This window comes from Chiloscyllium plagiosum, chromosome 19 (assembly GCF_004010195.1).
Source record: "Chiloscyllium plagiosum isolate BGI_BamShark_2017 chromosome 19, ASM401019v2, whole genome shotgun sequence".
NCBI lineage: Eukaryota > Metazoa > Chordata > Chondrichthyes > Orectolobiformes > Hemiscylliidae > Chiloscyllium > Chiloscyllium plagiosum.
Window position 1 is genome coordinate 21,737,499 of NC_057728.1, and position 21,603 is coordinate 21,759,101.

A 21,603-nucleotide genomic window follows, 5' to 3' on the forward strand; every position below is an offset into this window, starting at 1 on the left:
CAGAATGGTGAATGATGGAACTTGCAGGTGATGGTGTTCCCATGCAGCTGTTGCCCTTGTTCTTTTAGATGGAAGTAGATGAGAATTAGGAAGGTGCTGTCGAAGAAGCCTTGGTGAATTTCTATTGTGCATCCAAAAAATGACACACTACTGCTACTGAGCATTGCTGGTGGTGGAGGGAGTGAATATTTGTGGATGTCGTGACAATCAAAAGAGCTCCTTTTGCCCTGAATGATGTCAAGGGTCTTGAGTGTTGTTCGAGTAGCACTTATACAGTCAAGTGGAATTTCCAATCATACTCCGGACTTAAAACTTGGAGATAAAGCCAGGACTTGGGGAGTCAGGCAGTGATTTATTCATTGCAGGCTTCCTAGTTTCTGATCTGCACCTTGTAGCCACAGTTTCTAAATGAAAATTCTAGGCCAGTTTCTGATGAATGGTAATTTCCTGAATGGTAATACAGGTATTAGGGAATTCAGTAATGATAATGCCATTGATTGTTAAAGGAAAACAATTTTTACAATGTAAGAGTGCACATTAGTTAATGAAATCTGATTGGTGGAGGCAATGTCACAGAAAATGCACCAGTTAGAGGGTGAATGAGACTTATAGAGTCATAAGATGTACAGCATGGAAACAGACCCTCCGGGCCAAACCGTCCATGCCGACCAGATATCCCAACCCAATCTAGTTCTACCTGCCAGCACTCAGCCCACATCTCTCCAAACACTTCCTATTCATATACCCATCCAAATGCCTTTAAATGTTGCAAATGTACCAGCCTCCACCACTTCATCTGGCAGCTCATTCCATACATGTACCACCCTCTGTGTGAGAAACTTGCCCCTTAGGTCTCTTTTATATCTTTCCCCTCTCACCCTAAACCTATGCCTTCTAGTTCTGGACTTCTCCACCCCAGGGAAAAGACTTTGTCTATTTATCCTATCCATGCACCTCATAATTTTGTAAACCTCTATAAGGTCACCCCTCAGCCTCCGATGCTCCAGGGAAAACAACACCAGTCTGTTCAGCCTCTCCCTGTAGCTCAAATCCTCCAACCCTGGCAACATCCTTGTAAATCTTTTCTGAACACTTTCAAGTTTCACAACATCTTTCTGATAGGAAGGAGACCAGAATCGCACACAATATTCCAACAGTGGCCTAACCAATGTCCTGTACAGACCTCCCAATTCCTGTACAGACCTCCCAATTCCTGTACTCAATACTCTGACCAATAAAGGAAAGCATACCAAACGCCGCCTTCACTATCCTAACTACCTGTGACTCCACTTTCAAGGAGCTATGAACCTGCACTCCAAGGTCTCTTTGTTCAGCAACACTCCCTAGGACCTTACCATTAAGTGTATAAGTCCTGCTAAGATTGCTTTCCCAAAATACAGCACCTTGCATTTATCTAAATTAAACTCCATCTGCCACTTCTCAGCTCATTGGCCCATCTGATCAAGAATATGTTGTAATCTGAAGTAACCTTCTTTGCTGTCCACTACACCTCCAATTTTGGTGTCATCTACAAACTTACTAACTATACCTCTTATGCTCACATCCAAATAATGTATATAAATGACGAAAAGCAGTGGACCCAGCATCGATCCTTGTGGCACTCCACTGGTCACAGGCCTCCAGTCTGAAAAATAACCCTCCACCACCACCCTCTGTCTTCTACCTTTGAGCCAGTTCTGTACCCAAATGGCTAGTTCTCCCTATATTCCATGAGATCTGAGCTTGCTAATCATTCTCCCATGGGGAATCAAGTTGAATACCTTACTGAAGTCCATATAGATCACATCCACAGCTCTGCCCTCATCAATCCTCTTTGTTGCTTCTTCAAAAAACTCAATCAAGATTGTGAGACATGATTTCCCACACACAAAACCATGTTGACTATCCTTAATCAGTCCTTGTCTTTACAAATACATGTACATCCTGTCCCTCAGGATTCCCTCAACAACTTGCCCACCACTGAGGTCAGGCTCACTGGTCTATAGTTTCCTGGCTTGTCCTTACCACCTTTCTTAAACAGTAGCACCATGTTAGCCAACCTCCAGTCTTCCGGCACCTCACTTGTGACTATCGATGATACAAATAGCTCAGCAAGAGGCCCAGCAATCACTTCCCTAGCTTCCCACAGAGTTCTAGCGTACACCTGATCAAGTCCTGGGGAATTATCCACCTTCATGCATTTCAAGACATCCAGAACTTTCTCCTCTGTAATATGGACATTTTGCAAGATGACACCATCCATTTCCCTACAGTCTATATCTTCCATATCCTTTTCCACAGTAAACACTGATGCAAAATACTCGTTTAGTATCTCCCCCATTTCCTGCAGCTCCACACAAAGGCCGCCTTGCTGATCTTTGAGGGGCCCTATTTTTGCCTTAGTTACCCTTTTGTCTTTAATGTATTTGTAAAAACCCTTTGGATTCTCCTTAATTCTATTTGCCAAAGCTATCTCATGTCCCCTTTTTTCCCTCCTGATTTCCCTTTTATGTATACTCCTACTGTCTTTATACTCTTCTAAGGATTCACTTCATCTATCCTGTCTTTACCTGACATATGCTTCCTTCTTTTTCTTAACCAAACCCTTAATTTCTTTAGTCAACCAGCATTCCCTATACCTACCAGCCTTCCCTTTCACCCTAACAGGAATATACTTTCTCTGGATTCTCGTTATCTCATTTCTGAAGGCTTCCTATTTTCCAGCCATCCCTTTAACTTCAAACATTTGCCCCCAGTCAGCTTTTGAAAGTTCTTGCCTATATCATGAACATTGGTCTTTCTCCAATTTAGAACTTCAACTTTTAGATTTGGTCTATCCTTTTCCATCACTATTTTAAATCTAATAGAATTATGGTCGCTGGCCCCAATGTGCTCCCCCACTGACACCTCTGTCACCTGCCCTGCCTTATTTCCCAAGAGTAGGTCAGGTTTTGCACCTTCTCTAGTAGGTACACCCATGTACTGAATCAGAAAATGTTCTTGTACACAATTAGCAAATTCCTCTCCATCTAAACCTTTAACACTATGGCAGTCCCAATCTATGTTTGGAAAAATAAAATCCCCTATCATAACCACCCTATTATTCTTACAGATAACTGAGCTCTCCTTACAAATTTGTTTCTCAATTTCCCTCTGACTATTAGGGGGTCTATAATACAAACCCAATAAGGTGACCATCCCTTTCTTATTTCTCAGTTCCAACCAAATAACATCCCTGGATGTAATTCCAGGAATATCCTCCCTCAGTACAGCTGTAATGCTATCCCTTATCAAAAATGCCACTCCCCCTCCTCTCTTGCCTCCCTTTCTATCCTTCCTGTAGCATTTGTATCCTGGAACATTAAGCTGCCAGCCCTGTCCATCCCTGTGCCATGTTTCTGTAATTTCTATGATATCCCAGTCCCATGTTCTTAACCATGCCATGAGTTCATCTGCCTTCCCTGTTAGTTTAAATTTTAAACCAGGCTGATTGACTCTGATTGGTCAAGCCATTTCCCTCTCAGATGCATCATAAAGTGATTGCTTTCTATTTTGTCCCATTGCAACATGTGTAAATATTCTTTCTGTTCTCAAAGAACAGCACCCTGTGTGTTAATACATGTAGTTTCCACTATACACACAATGTGTAAGTGTGCTGCACTGTCAGTCCAAGTAGAAAACCCAGATTGGTTTTCAGTATAATTCTTTGTGCACTCAGGATTATCGAACAAATGTCAATTGCACATCTCAACATGTGGTTTTGAATTTGCAAGCATGTATTCATTGGACACAATCAATACCCTACTTATTGTGAACAACCATGTTTTTGATATGTTCTGCCAGCCTTGCTGCAAACTACAAACCACATCACATCAGCATTGAGGGTCATATACCACATTATTCATGTGTGTGACAGACTGAAAGTATCACAGGCTTATCAGCAGCATCCCATTGGTGACAAACTGATTAATTCTTCAAAGCAATATTGCTACTAATCTGGGTTCACCTGTCAGCCAATCAGCATCCTCTTCTCACAGAGTATAAATGTTGAATTTGTTTTTCCCTTTGCCTTAGTAATTGTATAAAGTGTCCTGATTAGTTCAAGAGGAAACCCTTTGACAAAATGCGTCTCTATTCATCCATCCTCAATCAATATGTTCTTTACTTTAGTAATAAAAATAATGATTAAATCCTTTCTACTACAATAAAGGCAACTAATTATCATGAAGTACCAGCTTTAACACTGTGATGTGTTCATATAACTCATGCAGCAATTTCTCCACCCACAAACGTGAGCAGTGTAACTTGACAGGGTTGAAAGCCAGTAAGGCAGAGACGTCTAGCAGACCCACTGTTACCCCATTGGCAGAATCTATCAGGAATGATCTAACAATCCTTCACGTCTGTGACCTTTATCATTAAGAGGTGAAGATTGGCAAATGCATAGGAGCACCAGCAGTATCAAGTTCACCTCCAAGCCACACAACATTCTGACTCCGCACTTGACTGCAATCCCTTGACTGTCACTGGGTCAAAATCCTGAAGTTCTCTTACTGATATCCCTGTGTGTGCATCCCACCTTGGATGGAAGCAGTTTCAGAAAGTGGCTCATGATCATTTTCTTGAGGCCTATTTGGGATGCCCCATTGAACAAATGAAACAAACAGTGGACATGACAGAAGCTCAGTGCAGGAGAAAGTTCGACCATGCAAGTCTGGCAGTCAGTTTTATCCATGGAGTAATAGGTGCTGAGATGGCATCCAATCTCTGCTGGTGGGCATGCACCCGTACCTATTGAAAGTGACTGTTATCATTAACTTTCACACCTCAGGATCATTCCAGGATCCTGGAGAGGATTTTTGATTGTTTTGCAGCCAGCTGCCCTTAATGAATGTAGTTACATGGGACACACTGTTCAGGAGAGTAAATGCTATTGTAGAGTTCAGAGCAAATCAGGAGAACTTGCATTCAGGATGTGTAAGAGGTGAGGGGGATGATCTCTAGTTTCCGGAAAAGTCAGGGGCCATTGAGTGGAAGCCATGTGATAGTCAGAGTAACTGTGGGGCATGCTGGGATTCCACATGCTCACAGCTCCTTCTGATCACCATATCCTATCGAATCCTCATGTTAGAGTAGGGAAAGAAACCAGCACCCATTGACTGGTCTGCATCAGCGTTCTGGATCCCAATGCTCCAACAACAGAGAGAAAGTATTAAAATCAACCAATTGTTTGCAGGTGTTTAATCAAGTATATTATTCAGGTAAATAGACACTGAGAATTGTGGGTGATGGAAGTCTGAAACCAAAACAGACAGAAAGGTTCTGACAAAGGGTGAATTTGAAATATTAACTCCATTTTCTCTCTCCAGACACTGCCAGAATGCTGACTTTCTCAAGCTCTCTGCATTAATCAAGGGTGTTAAAGCAGCAGATGTAATTTATGGTCAATGTACAAGTTGGATCATCCTAGCACATTGTTTATATAAAAGTTTCCGTCATGTTACAGGCAGGCCAGTCATGTTTTAATATAAGAGGCAGAGTTGACCCAGAACAGAGCTTTGTACTGTATTAAGACTCGAACACAGGGCTCTTTGCTTTATGTTCTGCAGAACTTACATCTAATGTGCCTCAATATGGTCTTCATATTATCAGTCACGGTATTAAAATGTATACAATTATTTAGTTAGCACAGCTAAAGATCTAATAAATATCTAAATACTTAAATACTTACTTGGAGCTATATTAACAGCACAGAAGCAAATTTCAAGAATTACCAGGAACATGGTCCTCTCAATGTCAGTGTCTAGACAGTGGACAATTACGTAATAGATTCAGCTTGTGATTGAAGTTAAATGTTAAACAAACCAAATTCTTTGTATTTTGTCCAGAGTTACCATATTTTTTTTCTTACAGAAAGACTTTGCACCTAAATAAAAGTTTGTACTGGTAAAATTCTTATGCATATACTAACATTTCCACACCATTTCTATTTATAAAATTAACAGTCATACGCAGTTTGAATTAGTTCTCAAGTTAACCAAAATTCATAATTTTTGTTCTTTTATTTCTATATTCCTTTAATCAGTCAATTTACCTGAGGCTTAGAAGAGTTAAAATCGTGGAGCTTCTTTGATTTTGTTTCTGATATCGGACCCTTTACGCTAAGACATTGTGCAACCTGGAATTTAAAGAACTAGTTTACTGACGTCATAGACTGTAGGAATGACCATCTCAACCTTTGTAATCAACACAAACTGTTGGGACACGGTGATAAGGATGTCTGTCATGATACATTGAAAAGATGTTAATCCTTACAAACTTAGTTTGCTATATTCAGTTAAATTGGATCATGCTCTACCTATAGAACCCACTTAATCATACTATCTCAACCTAAGATGAACTGACACGCAGTAGAATCATAGAATCCCTCCAGCAAATATAGAAGCCGTTCGGCTCTGGCTAACGCTATTTAAAGACACCTTGCACTTTCTTAGAGGGAAGGTCTACTGTATTTGGAAATAATGTTGGGAGATTTTCACAGTTAATCTGTACTTTGTTAAAGGCCTGAGCATAAAAGAGAACAAACTCGAAGATTTTCAGGTAATAAACTGGACATGTTAGAAGGAGAACACCAGAGGGAAATACCATCATTATTGCCACCAGTGGAAGGCCAGTATATTATGGTATTTGCAATCAGTAATACTGGCCGTGATGATTCCTGATGAAGGGCTTTTGCCAGAAACGTCGATTTTCCTGCTTCTCGGATGCTGCCTGACCTGCTGTGCTTTTCCAGCGCCACTCTAATCAAGACTCTGATTTCCAGCATCTGCAGTCCTCACTTTTGTCTAATACTGGCCGTGACACCAGTAAAACTGGACACAGTAGCGGTAATTCTATCTTTGGCACCAGTAAATCTGGTCATGGTGCCAGTAAAACCATCTGTGACACCAGTAAAGCTGGCCATGGTGCCAGTAATAGCATCTGTGACATCAGTAAAACTGGGTATGGTGCCAGTAAAACCATCTGTGCCACCAGTAAAACTGGCCATTGTGCCAGTAATACCATCTGCAACACCAGTAAAATTGGCCCTGGTGCCAGTAAAGCCATCTGTGACACCAGTAAAGCTGGCCATGGTGCCAGTAATACTATCTGTGACACCAGTAAAACTAGCCATGCTGCCAGTAATACCGTCTGTGACACCAGTAAAACTGGACACACTACCAGCAATACTGTCTATGGTACGAGTAAAACTGGGCATGGTGGCAGTAATACCATTTGCGACACCAGTAAAATTAGCCCTGGTGCCAGTAACACCGTCTGTGACACCAGTAAGACTGGCCATAGTGCCAGGAATACTGTTTGTGACACCAGTAAAACTGGCCATGGTGCGAGTAATCCCATCTGTGACACCAGCAAAACTGGCCATGGTGCGAGTGATCCCATCTGTGACACCAGTGAAACTGGCCATGGTGCGAGTAATCCCATCTGTGACACCAGTGAAACTGGTCATGGTGGTAGTAATACCATCTGTGATACCAGTAAAACTGGCCATGGTGCCAGTGAAACCAGCTGTGACACCAGTAAAACTGGCCATGGCTCCTGTTAAGGTGCAGAATGATGGTACCTGTGTACATGAAGTGGCTGTAGTTCTATTTGCAGCACACATGCCCAGACGGACTTTCTGCCTTTTCCCAGATGGAATGTAGGGAACTAAACCTAACAATGTGTCTGTGGCTTATTAAAATGAAGGTGCATATGGCAACATTGTTGTGGAAGAATCACTCAATATTCTGTAAAAAATACTAGGAGGCAGAGAAAATCCCTCACTAAGTTAAACTTTAATTTGCAAAGAAAAGCTGTGACAATCAGCTAATGGCTTCCCGATTGCCCACTAATCCTTTGTCTCACTGCAATTTATGCAGTTGTTGTTCCCGCGTTTATCGGATAACATAAGCAGAACCAATCATACTGGCTTGCTTTGTCTTTCTAAATGAATCATAGTCTGCCAGACTGGTTCCCTACATTACATTTAACCTATCACATGACCCCACTATCATCTTCAGTATTAGCTCGTCTACCAGTGATTTAACTAACCTATCACTATGCACTACCATTATCTGTTACTGGAGCCCTGTAATATGATCCCGGGCATGCATTACAACACTAAGTTAACTACATAACTGCCAGAGTAACTTCCATTACATCAAATGCGAAACTTATTTAGGAATTTGAAAGTTTATTTGTTGTCAATCTAAATCATGAAAGTGCACACTGATATAATAGAGGGCGACATTTTAAAAAATACACCTTGGCAATCAATCAAAAAAAAATTAATACACATGCAATCCGAATTCCACCCCCAAACCCCACCCCCCACCCCCACCCCAACACTGTGGTTTGAGCTACTGTGTTATGGGTTGATTTCTCTGTTCAGGTCCGTAATTTCTGATATATAATTATGAGCTTGGGCTTGCTCTTTGCAGACCCCTTCAGCCCTTTATCCCCTTTGATTGGAGGTCATGGCCATAACATTCTGCAGACAGAGAGAAAAGATGGAGAATATAATTCATGACTGCAAGCACGACAAAATCATAAAGGCTGGAATGTTGTTCAAAGGTGCTGGAAAAGCAGGTATCAAGGGCATGTGGGTGAATGCATAATTAAAACCATGCCTTTTTGCAATGGAGCTCACCTGTAACAGCACTCAGAAATTATGCAGACCAAAGTAAGGTGAACTTGTAGGTTGTACACATACAGATGTTACATTTTGAACCAGATGACCACTGAGAGAATCTTGTCTTTAACTGGAAGTGCTTTTGCTTTTGATCACTTGGTGCAGTGTCACCCAAGGTGAAGGAAAAATGAACTCAGGTTCATGAGGCCAGACTTTTAAACCCCATGCACAAAGACATGGGAACTAGCCAAGGAGCATGCAGTGCAGCTTGCTGTGTATCAATGTTCTCAGCACTCTCTCTGCTTCCTGAAAGACCAGAGTAAATCTTGAACCTTGAGCTTCTAACCTAGAAGTAGGAACCGTGTCACTATATGAAATGGCTGTGACACTGCAAGTCTATTATAAATACCTTCTGAGATGTGTGAATGTCAATCATTTCCTCTGAAGATCAGAGGCAATTCTATGTCTTAAAGTTGTTTCCTCCAAGATGTCCAATCTTTGGTTCTGTATAAGAGTGGGAAGTTTACGCTGATCTTATATAAGGTACTGAGTTAGACTTCAGCTTGAGAATTGTATTCAGCTCTGGGTGTCATACTTCAGGAAGAGTGATATTAAAACCCAATTGAATTTGAATTTTACAGTTTAGACAACATCAAACCAATGAGACAATCCAATGTTTTGCGGTAAAGAAAGTATGCATTTTAGACAGTTGGCCAGAGGCAAAGAGCACCAACTGCCATCAATAAGCTGCTCACAGACACTCTCCCTAAATGGTACCTTTTTCAAATGAAACATCTTTGCAGTAGAAAACCAAAGACAACTCAAGAGAATCTACAGACAGAGAAAGCTCGACACCTGTGGATGATAACCGGTTTTGTAAATTGTTTCGCTGTAATTTTGTCAGAGAAATCAGCCCAATAAAGCAGAAACCACACAAATCAGATCGGGTGAAATTGACAAGCTCTTTATTACAAGCAGTACTGCTGGATGAAAAATTGACTAGGCTGACACAGAACTGACAGCCTGTACAGGTAGATCAACGGTTCTCTTCCTCAAGCTGAGAATCAAGCCAGGTTTTATAGGAATCTTGTACAATGAGGTTGATTAAAATGGGGAAAGATAAAATGTATTTGGAAATTAAGTAATCCAGTTATAATGATGATAATTGAATAAATCAGTTATTAGAAGAATATCCTGATTGCCGATACAATGTAACATCCTGATAGTATCAATGAGCTATTGATGGGTCAGGAGATTTTTTTATCTCACTGCAGGTAGGTGAGAATGTCTCTTTTGCAACAGTAAGGTGCTTCCATTGTTCCTGTCCTGGGGAAAGGTTCCTTTGATCCCTCTATGTCTGACCTTATTTTTGTGTGGCTTTGGTATTGCTGTGCCATAAGACTGCCCTCAGGGCTTTGGGACAACTGTGTTGACCGGGCATTGTTAGTGTGTTTTGGGAAGTATATTCCCTTGTCTGCGAGTGTCTATAGTTCTGTCTGATTTCACTTGTCAGCCTGTGTGTTCACTGCTGAGGAATTCTGGGTGTTTTGGGTATAGTTTGGCCAAGTTTGCTATGTTCTATGTGGGCCTACTATGGGTAGGCAGAGTGGCAGATCTTTTCCCACAAATTTTAATAGGGGCTTTATCAGATCAGTATATTGTTACAGAGTGGGAGGTAGATTACAAATTTTAACAGAAAGGAGGCTTACAGTTGTAGATAGTTGTTGTTTAATGTTCTCTTTTGGAGTTAAAAATAAGTTGTTATTTTTCTCCTTAAATAGTGGATTTTGGGTAGTTCTCTGTCACTCATACTTTAACAGATTATGAGGCGAGGTGGGCTTTTCTGTGCATTTAGTTTAAATTAGGATAAGGGTTAATCTTGTGTCGTAACAACTGGATTTGGAAATCCTTTAACACATCTGAAGAATCATAGATGTAAATGGGAAGGGACTGGACAAGGGGAGAAAATTATTGAGTTGAGGTAAAAAGAGATGCCTTCTGGGGGGCAGGGGCAGAGGCATGGGGAAAAAATGTATCTGCCCTGACATTTCTGTTTGTGGATTTTGGGAAGAAGATGGAAGTAGAGTTGGGGAGTATGAGCTTGGTAGCTATGGGGGTGAGATCACCGAATTGTGAAATGAAATTGATGACTGATGTAGATGTGTGTGTGTGTGTGTGTTCAATGAAATGAAGAAATGAATGAATGAAGCTCCAGAGGAAGTGTTGGATGTGGGTACAGTTACAGTCTTCAAAAGACATTTATATAAGTACATGAATACAAAATGTTTTGAGGGATATGGGCTAAAAATAGGAATGTGGGACCAGTTTACTTTTGGTATTGTGGTCAGAATGAACTGGTTGGACCAAAGGGTCTGTTTCTGTGCTGTATGACTCTATGACTTTATGGTGTCCTTTTTTTATACCAAAGTAATGATAACTTTGTGTGACTATGTCAATTTGATTTAAAACATCTGCCAAACCTCACATGAGATGGGTGAGCTACAGCCTCTGCTGGGCATTCCACTGGCAGCTGCCGGCTGAGTTTAATTTAAATGGCAATGAGTGAGCTGCAGGTAGTTCCTAGGAAAGCCGTGGGGCAATTTGGAGAAGGGAGCGGTGACTGAAATGCAGGAGGGTAATCACAGGAAGCAATTGAAATTGGAAGAGAGAAGTGAGAGCAATTAATAATGGGCCACACTAGCTGAAAATGCTCCTTCACACTATTAAGTCGTTTTTGCTTCAGATTTCTAAGTCTTTCCTCATTTGGAAAACAATCTCTGCCTCTATTCTTCCTACTGAAGAGCACAACCCCACACTTTCCCATATTGTATTCCATCTGCTACTTCTTTACCCACTGTCTTGGCATGTCCAAGTCCTTCTGCAGCCTTACCGTTTCCTCAATTCTCCCTGAGGGACCATCTATCTCTGTGGCATCTGCAGATTTAACAACAATGCCCTCAGTTCCTTCTGCCATCCTGAAAAAAAGACCCCTTCCTCCTTATTATCTTCCTCTGCCAGTCAGCCCATTCCCTGAAGAAGGGCTTATGCCCGAAACGTCGATTCTTCTGTTCCCTGGATGCTGCCTGACCTGCTGCGCTTTTCCAGCAACACATTTCCAACCCTTGCCTATAATACCATGGCCTCTTGTCTTATTTAGTAGCCTACCGTGTGGCATCTTGTCAAAGGCCTCTGCAAATCCAAACAGATAATGTCCACTTGCTGCTCTGTGTCTACCTTGCTTGTTACTTCCTCAAAGAATCCTTACAGATTTGTCAGGCATGACCTGCCCTTGATAAAGCTGCTGACTTGGGCCTCCCAAAGATCAGCAGGGCGGCCTTTGTGTGGAGCCGCAGAAAAAGGGGGAGATACTAAATGAGTACTTTGCATCAGTATTTACTGTGGAAAAGGATATGGAAGATATAGACTGTAGGGAAATAGATGGTGACATCTTGCAAAATGTCCATTTTACAGAGGAGGAAGTGCTGGATATCTTGAAACGCGTAAAGGTGGATACATCCTCAGGACCTGATCAGGTGTACGCTAGAACTCTGTGGGAAGCTAGAGATGTGATTACTGGGCCTCATGCTGAGACATTTGTATCATCGATAGTCACAGGTGAGGTGCCGGAAGACTGGTTGTTGGCTAACGTGGTGCCACTGTTTAAGAAAGGTGGTAAGGACAAGTCAGGGAACTATAGACCAGTGAGCCTGACGTCAGTGGTGGGCAAGTTGTTGGAGGGAATCCTGAGGGACAGGATGTACATGTATTTGGAAAGGCAAGGACTGATTAGGGATAGTCAACATAGCTTTGTGCGTGGGAAATCATGTCTCACAAACTTGGTTGGGTTTTTTGAGGAAGTAAAAGAGAGGATTGATGAGGGCAGAGCAGTAGGTGTGATCTATATGGACTTCAGTAAGGCGTTCGACAAGGTTCCACATGGGAGACTGATTAGTAAGGCTAGATCTCATGGAATATAGGGAGAATTAGCCATTTGGATACAGAACTGGCTCAAAGTTAGAAGACAGAGGGTGTTGGTGGAGGGTTATTTTTCAGACTGGAGGCCTGTGACCAGTGGAGTGCCACAAGGATCAGTGCTGAGTCCTCTACATTTTGTCATTTACATAAATGATTTGGATGCGAGCATAAGAGGTATAGTTAGTAAGTTTGTAGATAACACCAAATTTGGAGGTGTACTGGACAATGAAGAGGGTTACCTCAGATTACAACAGGATCTTGATCAGATGGGCCAATGGGCTGAGAAGTGGCAGATGGAGTTTAATTTAGATAAATGCGAGGTCCTGTATTTTGGGAAAGCAAACCTTAGCAGGACTTATATACATAATGGTAAGGTCCTAGGGAGCGTTGCTGAACAAAGAGACCTTGGAGTGCAGGTTCATAGCTGCTTGAAAGTGGAGTCGCAGGTAGATAGGATAGTGAAGGCGGTGTTTGGTATGCTTTCCTTTATTGGTCAGAGTATTGAGTACAGGAGTTGGGAGGTCATGAGCGTCGGAGGCTGAGGGGTGACCTTATAGAGGTTTACAAAATTATGACGGGCATAAATAGGCAAAGTCTTTTCCCTGGGGTTGGGGAGTCCAGAACTAGAGGGCATAGGTTTAGGGTGAGAGGGGAAAGATATAAAAGAGACCTAAGGGGCAACTTTTTCACACAGAGAATGGTACGTGTATGGAATGAGCTGCCAGAGGATGTGGTGGAGGCTGATACAATAGCAACATTTAAGAGGCATTTGGATGGGTTTATGAATAAGAAGGGTTTGGAGGGATATGGGCCGGGTGCTGGCAGGTATGACTAGATTGGGTTAGGATATCTGGTTGGCATGGATGGATTGGACTGAAGGGTCTGTTTCCATGCTGTACATCTCTATAACTCTATGACTCTATGACTCAGCCCTATTTTACTGTGTAAAAATTCACACAACACCAGGTTATAGTCCAACAGGTTTAATTGGAAGCACTAGCTTTCAGAGCACTGCTCCTTCCTTACCTATTTAATGTACAGGTCAGTAGGCCAGACAATCACCCTTGTTGGCTGGCTCAATTGCAAAGCCATTGTTGGATCTGAGAGCAGTGAATGTGAAGGGAGATAGGTTCAAATGGGGGTAGGGAGTTGGGAATACAGAGATGGATGGTCCATCAGGGAGAATTGAGGAAGTGGGAAGGCTGCAGAAGGACCTGGACATGCCAAGAGAGTGGGCAAATAAGTAGCAGATGGAATACAACATGAGAAAGTGTGGGGTTGTGCACTTCAGTTGGAAGGAGCAGCGGTCCGAGAGCTAGTGCTTCCAATTAAACCTGTTGGACTATAACCTGGTGTTATGTGGTTTTTAACTTTGTACACCTCAGTCCAATGCCAGCATCTTCAAATCATGAGTATTTTACTGTGGACTTCCAAGTACACCGCTGTCATACCCTTAATAATGGACTCTAAAATCTGAATAGGTTTTTTCTTTGGCCTACAGTTTCCTGTTTCTTCATCCCTCCTTTCTTAATTAGCGATGTTACATTCACCATTTTCAGTTCCTCTGGGAACCTACCTGATCTGACCTTACTGCGGTGATGCCTGGAAGATCACCACCAATACTTCCACAATCTCCTCAGGTTCTCCTTCAGAACTGTGGGGTCGAGTCCGGGTCATTTCTCCACATTCATGTCTTTCAGTTTCTCAGCGCCTTCTCCTGAGTGATAGCCACTACATTGAGTTCTGTCCCTGACTCTCTTGAAGTTCTGGTATGCTACTGAAGTACCTACTTAGCTCCTCTGCTATTTCTTTGTTCCTCATTCCTATTTCTCCAGCCTCATTTTCCAGCTGTCCAATGTCCACTCTTGCCTGTCTCTTACTTTTTATAAACCAAAAATGGATTCTTGAACTCATCTTTTACATTACAAGATAGCCTTTATTTTTAGATTTATCCTTTACCTTGAGTTTGTAGTTTTCTTGCAACTGATGTCACCCAATCCACCCTCAATGTTTGGTTTAAATTCCTATCCATTGCCCGAGTTATTTACCAGGAATCTGCACACAGTATGATTCAGGTGGACCTCATACCATCAAAACAGCTCCCTCCCTCCCCAGGACTGTTGGCAATGTCCTATGAACTTAAACCTATTTCTCCCAAATGACTCTTTGAGCCTTACGTTTAGTTTTTTAATCTTGTTGACCCTTGTGTCAAAATGCTCTTGGCCAGAGATTATTACCTTGTAATTCAGTCCTGAGCTGCTCATATTCCCTCAGCAAACTGTCTTTCCACTTTCTACATATATCCTCACTGTCTATGTGAACCACAACAATTGGATCTTCGCACTCCCACTCCAAGTGGATCTAATGTTAAATCATTGCCAAGTTAAGCAGCCCAGGATGCATCTTTATTAAAACTGAAATCTAAAGAAATCACAAACCTCCAGTTCAAACATTTTAAAGGACACATTAAAAAATGTTCAACTAAGACCAAACTTTAGTCAGGTGTTGGCTTTTTTTCCTATTTCCTGTATAAATTTGAGATTGTTATTTTCCAAATAACTGGTTCTTGTCTTTTATATGTAAAAATATTGGCATGCAACAATTATAAAAGTATTTGCCTCAAGTGAACTTTAGGGATCAAAAATACTCAGTTTCCAGTAAAGATTTAGGTCAATACTGTTGGTATTTCTGGATTATATTGCATAATGCATTATCGGAAAGTCCCTTTAATAATTGATTTGCAAGTCACTTATGTAAACATATTGATAGTTCTGTGTCACTAGGACTAAACATTGTTAAAAGGTTACCAAATTCCAAGCTCTTTAGTTTAAATTGCATTTGATTTTACTGATGCTAAAAACATAGAATCACAGAATTGTCATGATGTTGAAGGACTTCATTCAGTCCATTGTGAGTCAGCAAGTCAAATTAATGTAAACTCGTGCCTTTTCCCCATATCTCTGCTCATTGTTACCATTTAAGCAAATATCCAATGTCTTCTCAAATGCCCGTAGTGCCATTTGTGCAGGCTGGGTTGATTAGCTATGGTAAAGGCATGGTTACAGGGATAGAGTGGAGGCGTGTATCTGTGTATCTGAGCGGGATGTCTTTTGGAGGATAGGTGTTGATACAATGGGCTGAATGGCCTCTACTTTAGCAAAAGGATTCTTCATTTTATTCTATTTGATTTATCATTGTCACACATACCTAGGTTCAGTGAAAAGTTTTGTTTTCTATGGAGTACAGGCAGATCAATCTATACAAAGATCTTAGGGTGATAGAACAGAGCAAGGAATAGAAAGTTACAGCTGCAAAGAAGGTCCACAAAAAACAAAAACAACATCAGATTTGAAATTTAACTGGTCCATTCTAATAACAGCGAGAAGAAGCTGTTCTTGAACCTGATGGTACATCTGTTTAAACCTTTGTATCTTCTGCTTGATGGAAGAGATTGGAAGAGATTATAATCAGGGTGGGAGAGGTCTTTGATAATGTTGGCTGCCTTTCTGAGGTAATAAGAGGAATAGATGGAGTCAATGGATGGAAGATTGGCTTGTATAATGGACTGGGCTGTGTTTCAACGATTTGTAGTTTCTTACGATCCTGGACAGAGCAGTTGCCATACCAAACCATGATGCATCCAGATCGGATGCTTTCTATGGTGCATCTATAAAGGTTGGTGAGAGTCCTTATGGACATGCTGAATTTCCTTAGTCTCCTGAGGTTGACGAGGCATTGTTGTATCTTGGGATATCTGTTCGGCATGGATGGGTTGGACCAAAATGTCTGTTTCCATGCTGTACATCTCTATGACTCTATGACATCAACATGGGTGTTCCAAGATACATTGTTGGTGATCAACACAGCTAGGAACTTAACGTGCTTGATCATCTCCACTTCAGTTCCATTGACGTAGATTGGAGCCTGTCATACCCTTCTTGCTTCCTGAAAGCAATGATCAGACCTTTAGTTTAGATCAGGTCTAACTCTTTCCTGTATTCTGTCTCGTCATTGTTTGATATCCGGCCTACAACAGTGGTGTCATCAGCACCCTTGCAGATGGAGTTCAGGCAAATTGGCCACACAGTTGTGAGTATACCGGGAGTACAGTAGGGGGCTGAGTACCTAACCTCGGGGGGATTATGGTGGAGGACGTGCTGTTGCCTATCCTCATCGATTGCAGTCTGTGGGTCAGGAAATCAAGAATCCAGTTGCAGAGAGTGGAGCACAGTCCTAGGGCTCGGAGTTTTGAGATTAGTTTGGTTCAGATTACAGTGCTGAAGGAGGAGATGCGGTCAAAAAGTAAGAGCCTGACGCAGGTACCTTTATTCTCCCAATGTTCCAGGGATGCGTGTAGGGCTAGGGAGATAACATCTGCTCTAGACCTGTTACGCAGGGAAGCAAATTGCAAAGGATCAAAGCAGTCAGGGAGACTAGAGTTGCTCTGAGCCATGATTAACCTCTCAAAATACATTTTATGATTTGAATAGGTGTCAGTTCATCATATCTTTACATAAAGTGGTTGAGTGGGCTTTACAGGTTCAACCTGGCATGATTTAGGTTGCATTTATCTGACTAAACCAGAATTTGTATTAAGTCACAGAAAGAGTACTCCCTCTTTTACCATGTTGATAAAATTCCAAACTCTTAGATCATAAATTAGATTAGATTAGATTACAGTGTGGAAACAGGCCATTCGGCCCAACAAGTCCACACCGACCCGCCGAAGCGCAACCCACCCATACCCCTAACCTAACACTACGGGCAATTTAGCATGGCCAATTCACCTGACCTGCACATCTTTGGACTGTGGGAGGAAACCAGAGCACCCGGAGGAAACCCACGCAGACACGGGGAGAACGTGCAAACTCCCCACAGTCAGTCGCCTGAGGCGGGAATTGAACCCGGGTCTCAGGCACTGTGAGGCAGCAGTGCTAACCACTGTGCCACCGTGCCGCCCACAAATGTCGTTTATCTATGCATCCATCCCAAACACCTAGCTAGATTAAAAAGGAAACACTCTAGCCATATCAAAATTAAAGTATATGTATTTTCTGCATTAGCAGAATTTGTGGACCAAATTCATTTTGTAATGTTTTGTCAATCTTTGCAATTTATTATGATAAATGTCCTTATCAGTTTGTCCCAACAGTTTGTATTGTTTACATAGGTTGAGATGGTCACTCCTACAGTCTGTGACGTCAGTAATGAGTTATTTGAATTCAGGGGTTACAGAGTGTCCCAAAACAGATAATCCAGAATCAAAGAATCTCCACGGAAACACAACTTTAGCTTTTCTGTGCCTCAGGTAAATTGACCGATTAAAGGATTATAGAAATAAAAGAATAATAATTATGAATTTTGATCAACTTGAGAAGTAAATGAAACTGCATGTGACTGTTTGAGAAATGTGAGGACATGCATAAGAATTTTACTGGTACAAACATTTATTTAGGTGCGAAGTTTCTCTGCTGAAAACAAATCAAAATGGTCACTCTGGACAAAACTCAAAGAATTTGGTTTCTTTAATTTTTAACTTCAATTGCAAGTTGAATTTATACTTTTCTGCTCTGTAGGCACTTACATCATGAGGATTATGTTCCTGGTGATTCTTGCAATTTGCTTCTGTGCTGTTAATGCAGCACCAAGTGAGTATTTAAATATTTTGATATTTATTCAAACTCTAGCTCTGCAATGAAATAATTGTATACCTTTTAACACACAATGTGACTGGTAATATGAAGACCACATTGAAGCACATTAGACTTCAGTTCAGTAGATCATGAAGTCAAGTTCCTGTGGTCAGGTCTTAATGCAAAGGTCTCTTCTTGGTTAGATGTGCCTATTAGACTAAAACATATCGGTTGGGTAGGGATATAAAGAGACTCTGTCAAAGGATTTCCTCTTGTACTGATCAGGACAATTTCTACCAATTACTGTGGTAAAGGGAAAACAACAATTCAACATTATACTGTGTGAGAGGGGAGTGCTGATTGGTTGACAGTTGGACCCAGATTAGTAGCAATATTGCCTTGAAACATTTATTACAGTCACTAACAGGATGCTGCTGATAAGCCTGAGATACTTTCAGTCTCTCATAAGAATAGGAAATGTGGTATATCGACTTCAATGCTGATGTGGTGCGAGGTATGTTGGTTGTAAATCCCAAAGGCTGGCAGAATATACCAAAAACCATATACATTTGGTTGTGCATAATAGGTAGGGTACTGAATGTGGCAATGAAGACATACTTGTTAAATTCAAATCAAATGATATAATGCGCAATTGTGCAACATTTGTTCCATAATCCTGTGTTCTTAACGAATTATACTAATAACCAATTTCAGTTTTCCATTAGAGCTTGCAATGTAGCATACTTGCGCATTGCGTGTATAATGGAAACTACACATATTAATACACAGGGTGCTGTTCTTTGAGAACAGAAGGAATGTGTGCACGCATAGCCCCTATTTCAGTTGGATAAAATAGATGACAATCATTTTCTGATTCATCTGCCAGGGAAATGTTTTAAGCAATTGGAGTCAACCAGCCTAGTTGAAAAGTTTAAATCCTATTGACAGTTAACTATCTCTCATCCTTATTTGGTTTATTTTATATTACAATGACTCCACTAATCAGATTACTTGAACGAACTTCTAAGCACCTGTACATTGAAAAAAAACTATTTTCCTTTAATAGTCAATGACATTGTCATCACTGATTTCCCCAATATTAACATTTTGGAGATTACCATTGACCAGAAGCTGATCTAGACTTCCCATATAAATACTGTGACCCGAATAGCAGATCAAAAGCCAGGAAACCTGCAGCCCCTAATTTAAACCTCCAGAGTTTAAATTAGGAGTGTGATCCAATGTGATCCCCATTTGTCTGAATGAATGCTGCCCCAATAAATCACAGGAAGCTTTGATTTTCTAGGTCAAAGAAACCCTTTTGATTATCACAACATCCACAAATATTCACTACCTCCACCACCACCAGTGTTGAGTAGCAGTAGCGTGTGTCATCCTGTAGACACACTGCAGAAATTCACCAAGGCTCCTGAGACAGCACCTTCCAAACTCTCAACTACTTCCATCTCAAAAGACAAGGGCAACAGCTGCATGGGAACACCATCACCTGCAAGTACCATTATTCACCATTCTGACTGGAAATATGTTGCTGCTTCTTCCGCGTTACTGGATCAAAATCCTGGAAACCCCTCCCTACCAGCATCGTCAATGTGGTTACATCAAAGGACAGCAGTGGTTCAAGAACGTAGTCAGCATCACTTTCTCAAGGGCAACTAGGGTTACGCAATAAATGCTGGCCCCTTGGCAACTCCCACATCCTTTGAATAGTTTTTATTTACAAAACGTATCCTTGGAAATTATCCTCATAAATGCAACATGCAGTGTTTCAAAAAATGATTTTTCTCAGGGATACTTAAGTTCTCCAACACCACATGACGGTTAACACACTATTTCTGATGTCATTCACATGATTTGAAGCAAGCAATAGAGATCTGTGTTAATTATAAATTGAGACTTTTATTATTTAGGTTTTAGTTCATCTGGAGGTCGTACCTTTCCTCATGATATTACAAGCCAATCTGAATTGACACGGCTCTACAACACCGAAGTGATCTTTGCTGAAAGGGTAACGAAGCCTCTGAATAATTTGGGCTGGTTAGGAATAAGACATTCAGGAGTAAGGTAATTTAATTGCACGAAGTTTTAGGTTTTGATTTGGTATCCTCTAAAACTGTGCCATATAAGGGAACTTTCCACTGTGTTTTGTATGTGCAAAAATAAGGTCTGAAAAGTGATGTGGTGACTCTCGAAACTTCAGATATTCTATTTCAGTGTCAGCGTGCAACTGGAAATGCACATTCAAGGTGATAGATCTTTGAGGTTATTTTGGAATGCCATGCCTTCATTGATAAACCTATCCCAGTAAACACAATCCAGCATGCACAGCCCTTGTCACTCATGTCAAATTAATAAAACAAGTCCTCATTTTTCTGCCTTTATATTCTATGTTTTGGTTTATTGTTCTGTATTTTAAGATGGAATCAGAGAATGATGACACTGTAGTACACTTTTCACTTCATTTTCTGACAAAATACATGTGTCGACAAATAAGTAAATAAATCAACTTTGTGGACTCCAAGTGCCTCCAATCATGTCTCTTGCAAATCCCCAGTTTTACTCTGTCATTGGTGATGGCTGAGTGAGCTCTGGAATTCATGACCTAAAGCTTTCTGTCTCTCCACCTCTGTCTTTTTGATGTTCTTAGAACTTGCCAACCAAACTTTACATTAACCTGTTTTTTTGTCCATATCATTTTATACTCGAGTGTCATTATTTTATTTTAATTAAAAATTCCATTCAGTTCAAGCAGTTTTCACCCATAAAACCGATGATGTCATCACAGAGCTCCTAACTTGGGAATGTTATTTCCATTGCCTCAGGACCATTGCAGTGCATAAACATCCCATGGCCAGATCAATTCATCATTAATGACCTGCCATTGCACTGACCCAGCGGTCACATGAAGCCTGACTCAGTGTGGTCGTTCATGTTGATGGTATTTTTAATTGTTTTAAATTTAACATAACTAAGTTTAACTGCAGTTAACTGTTGTGCCCTTGGTGCTAGACTACTAGCCAACTGAAACCACTGATTGTCTGATTACTGAAACTACTGTATTATGTGATTTTTGATCTTAAATGAACTTAACTGCTAATGTCTGAAAAAGAGCCATCTCTACTATAACCACTTTCCTTTCTGATTAATATGACTCCAGACAGTGGAACCCACTCTCCCTTTGATTGGATTGTATTGATGCACCTCAATAATAAGGCCATTTGCTTTCTTCTCCTCTCAAGATTTCAACTCATGTTTCTACGTACAAACCAAGGATGGATTAGAGTAAGGCACCAAGTGACTCTC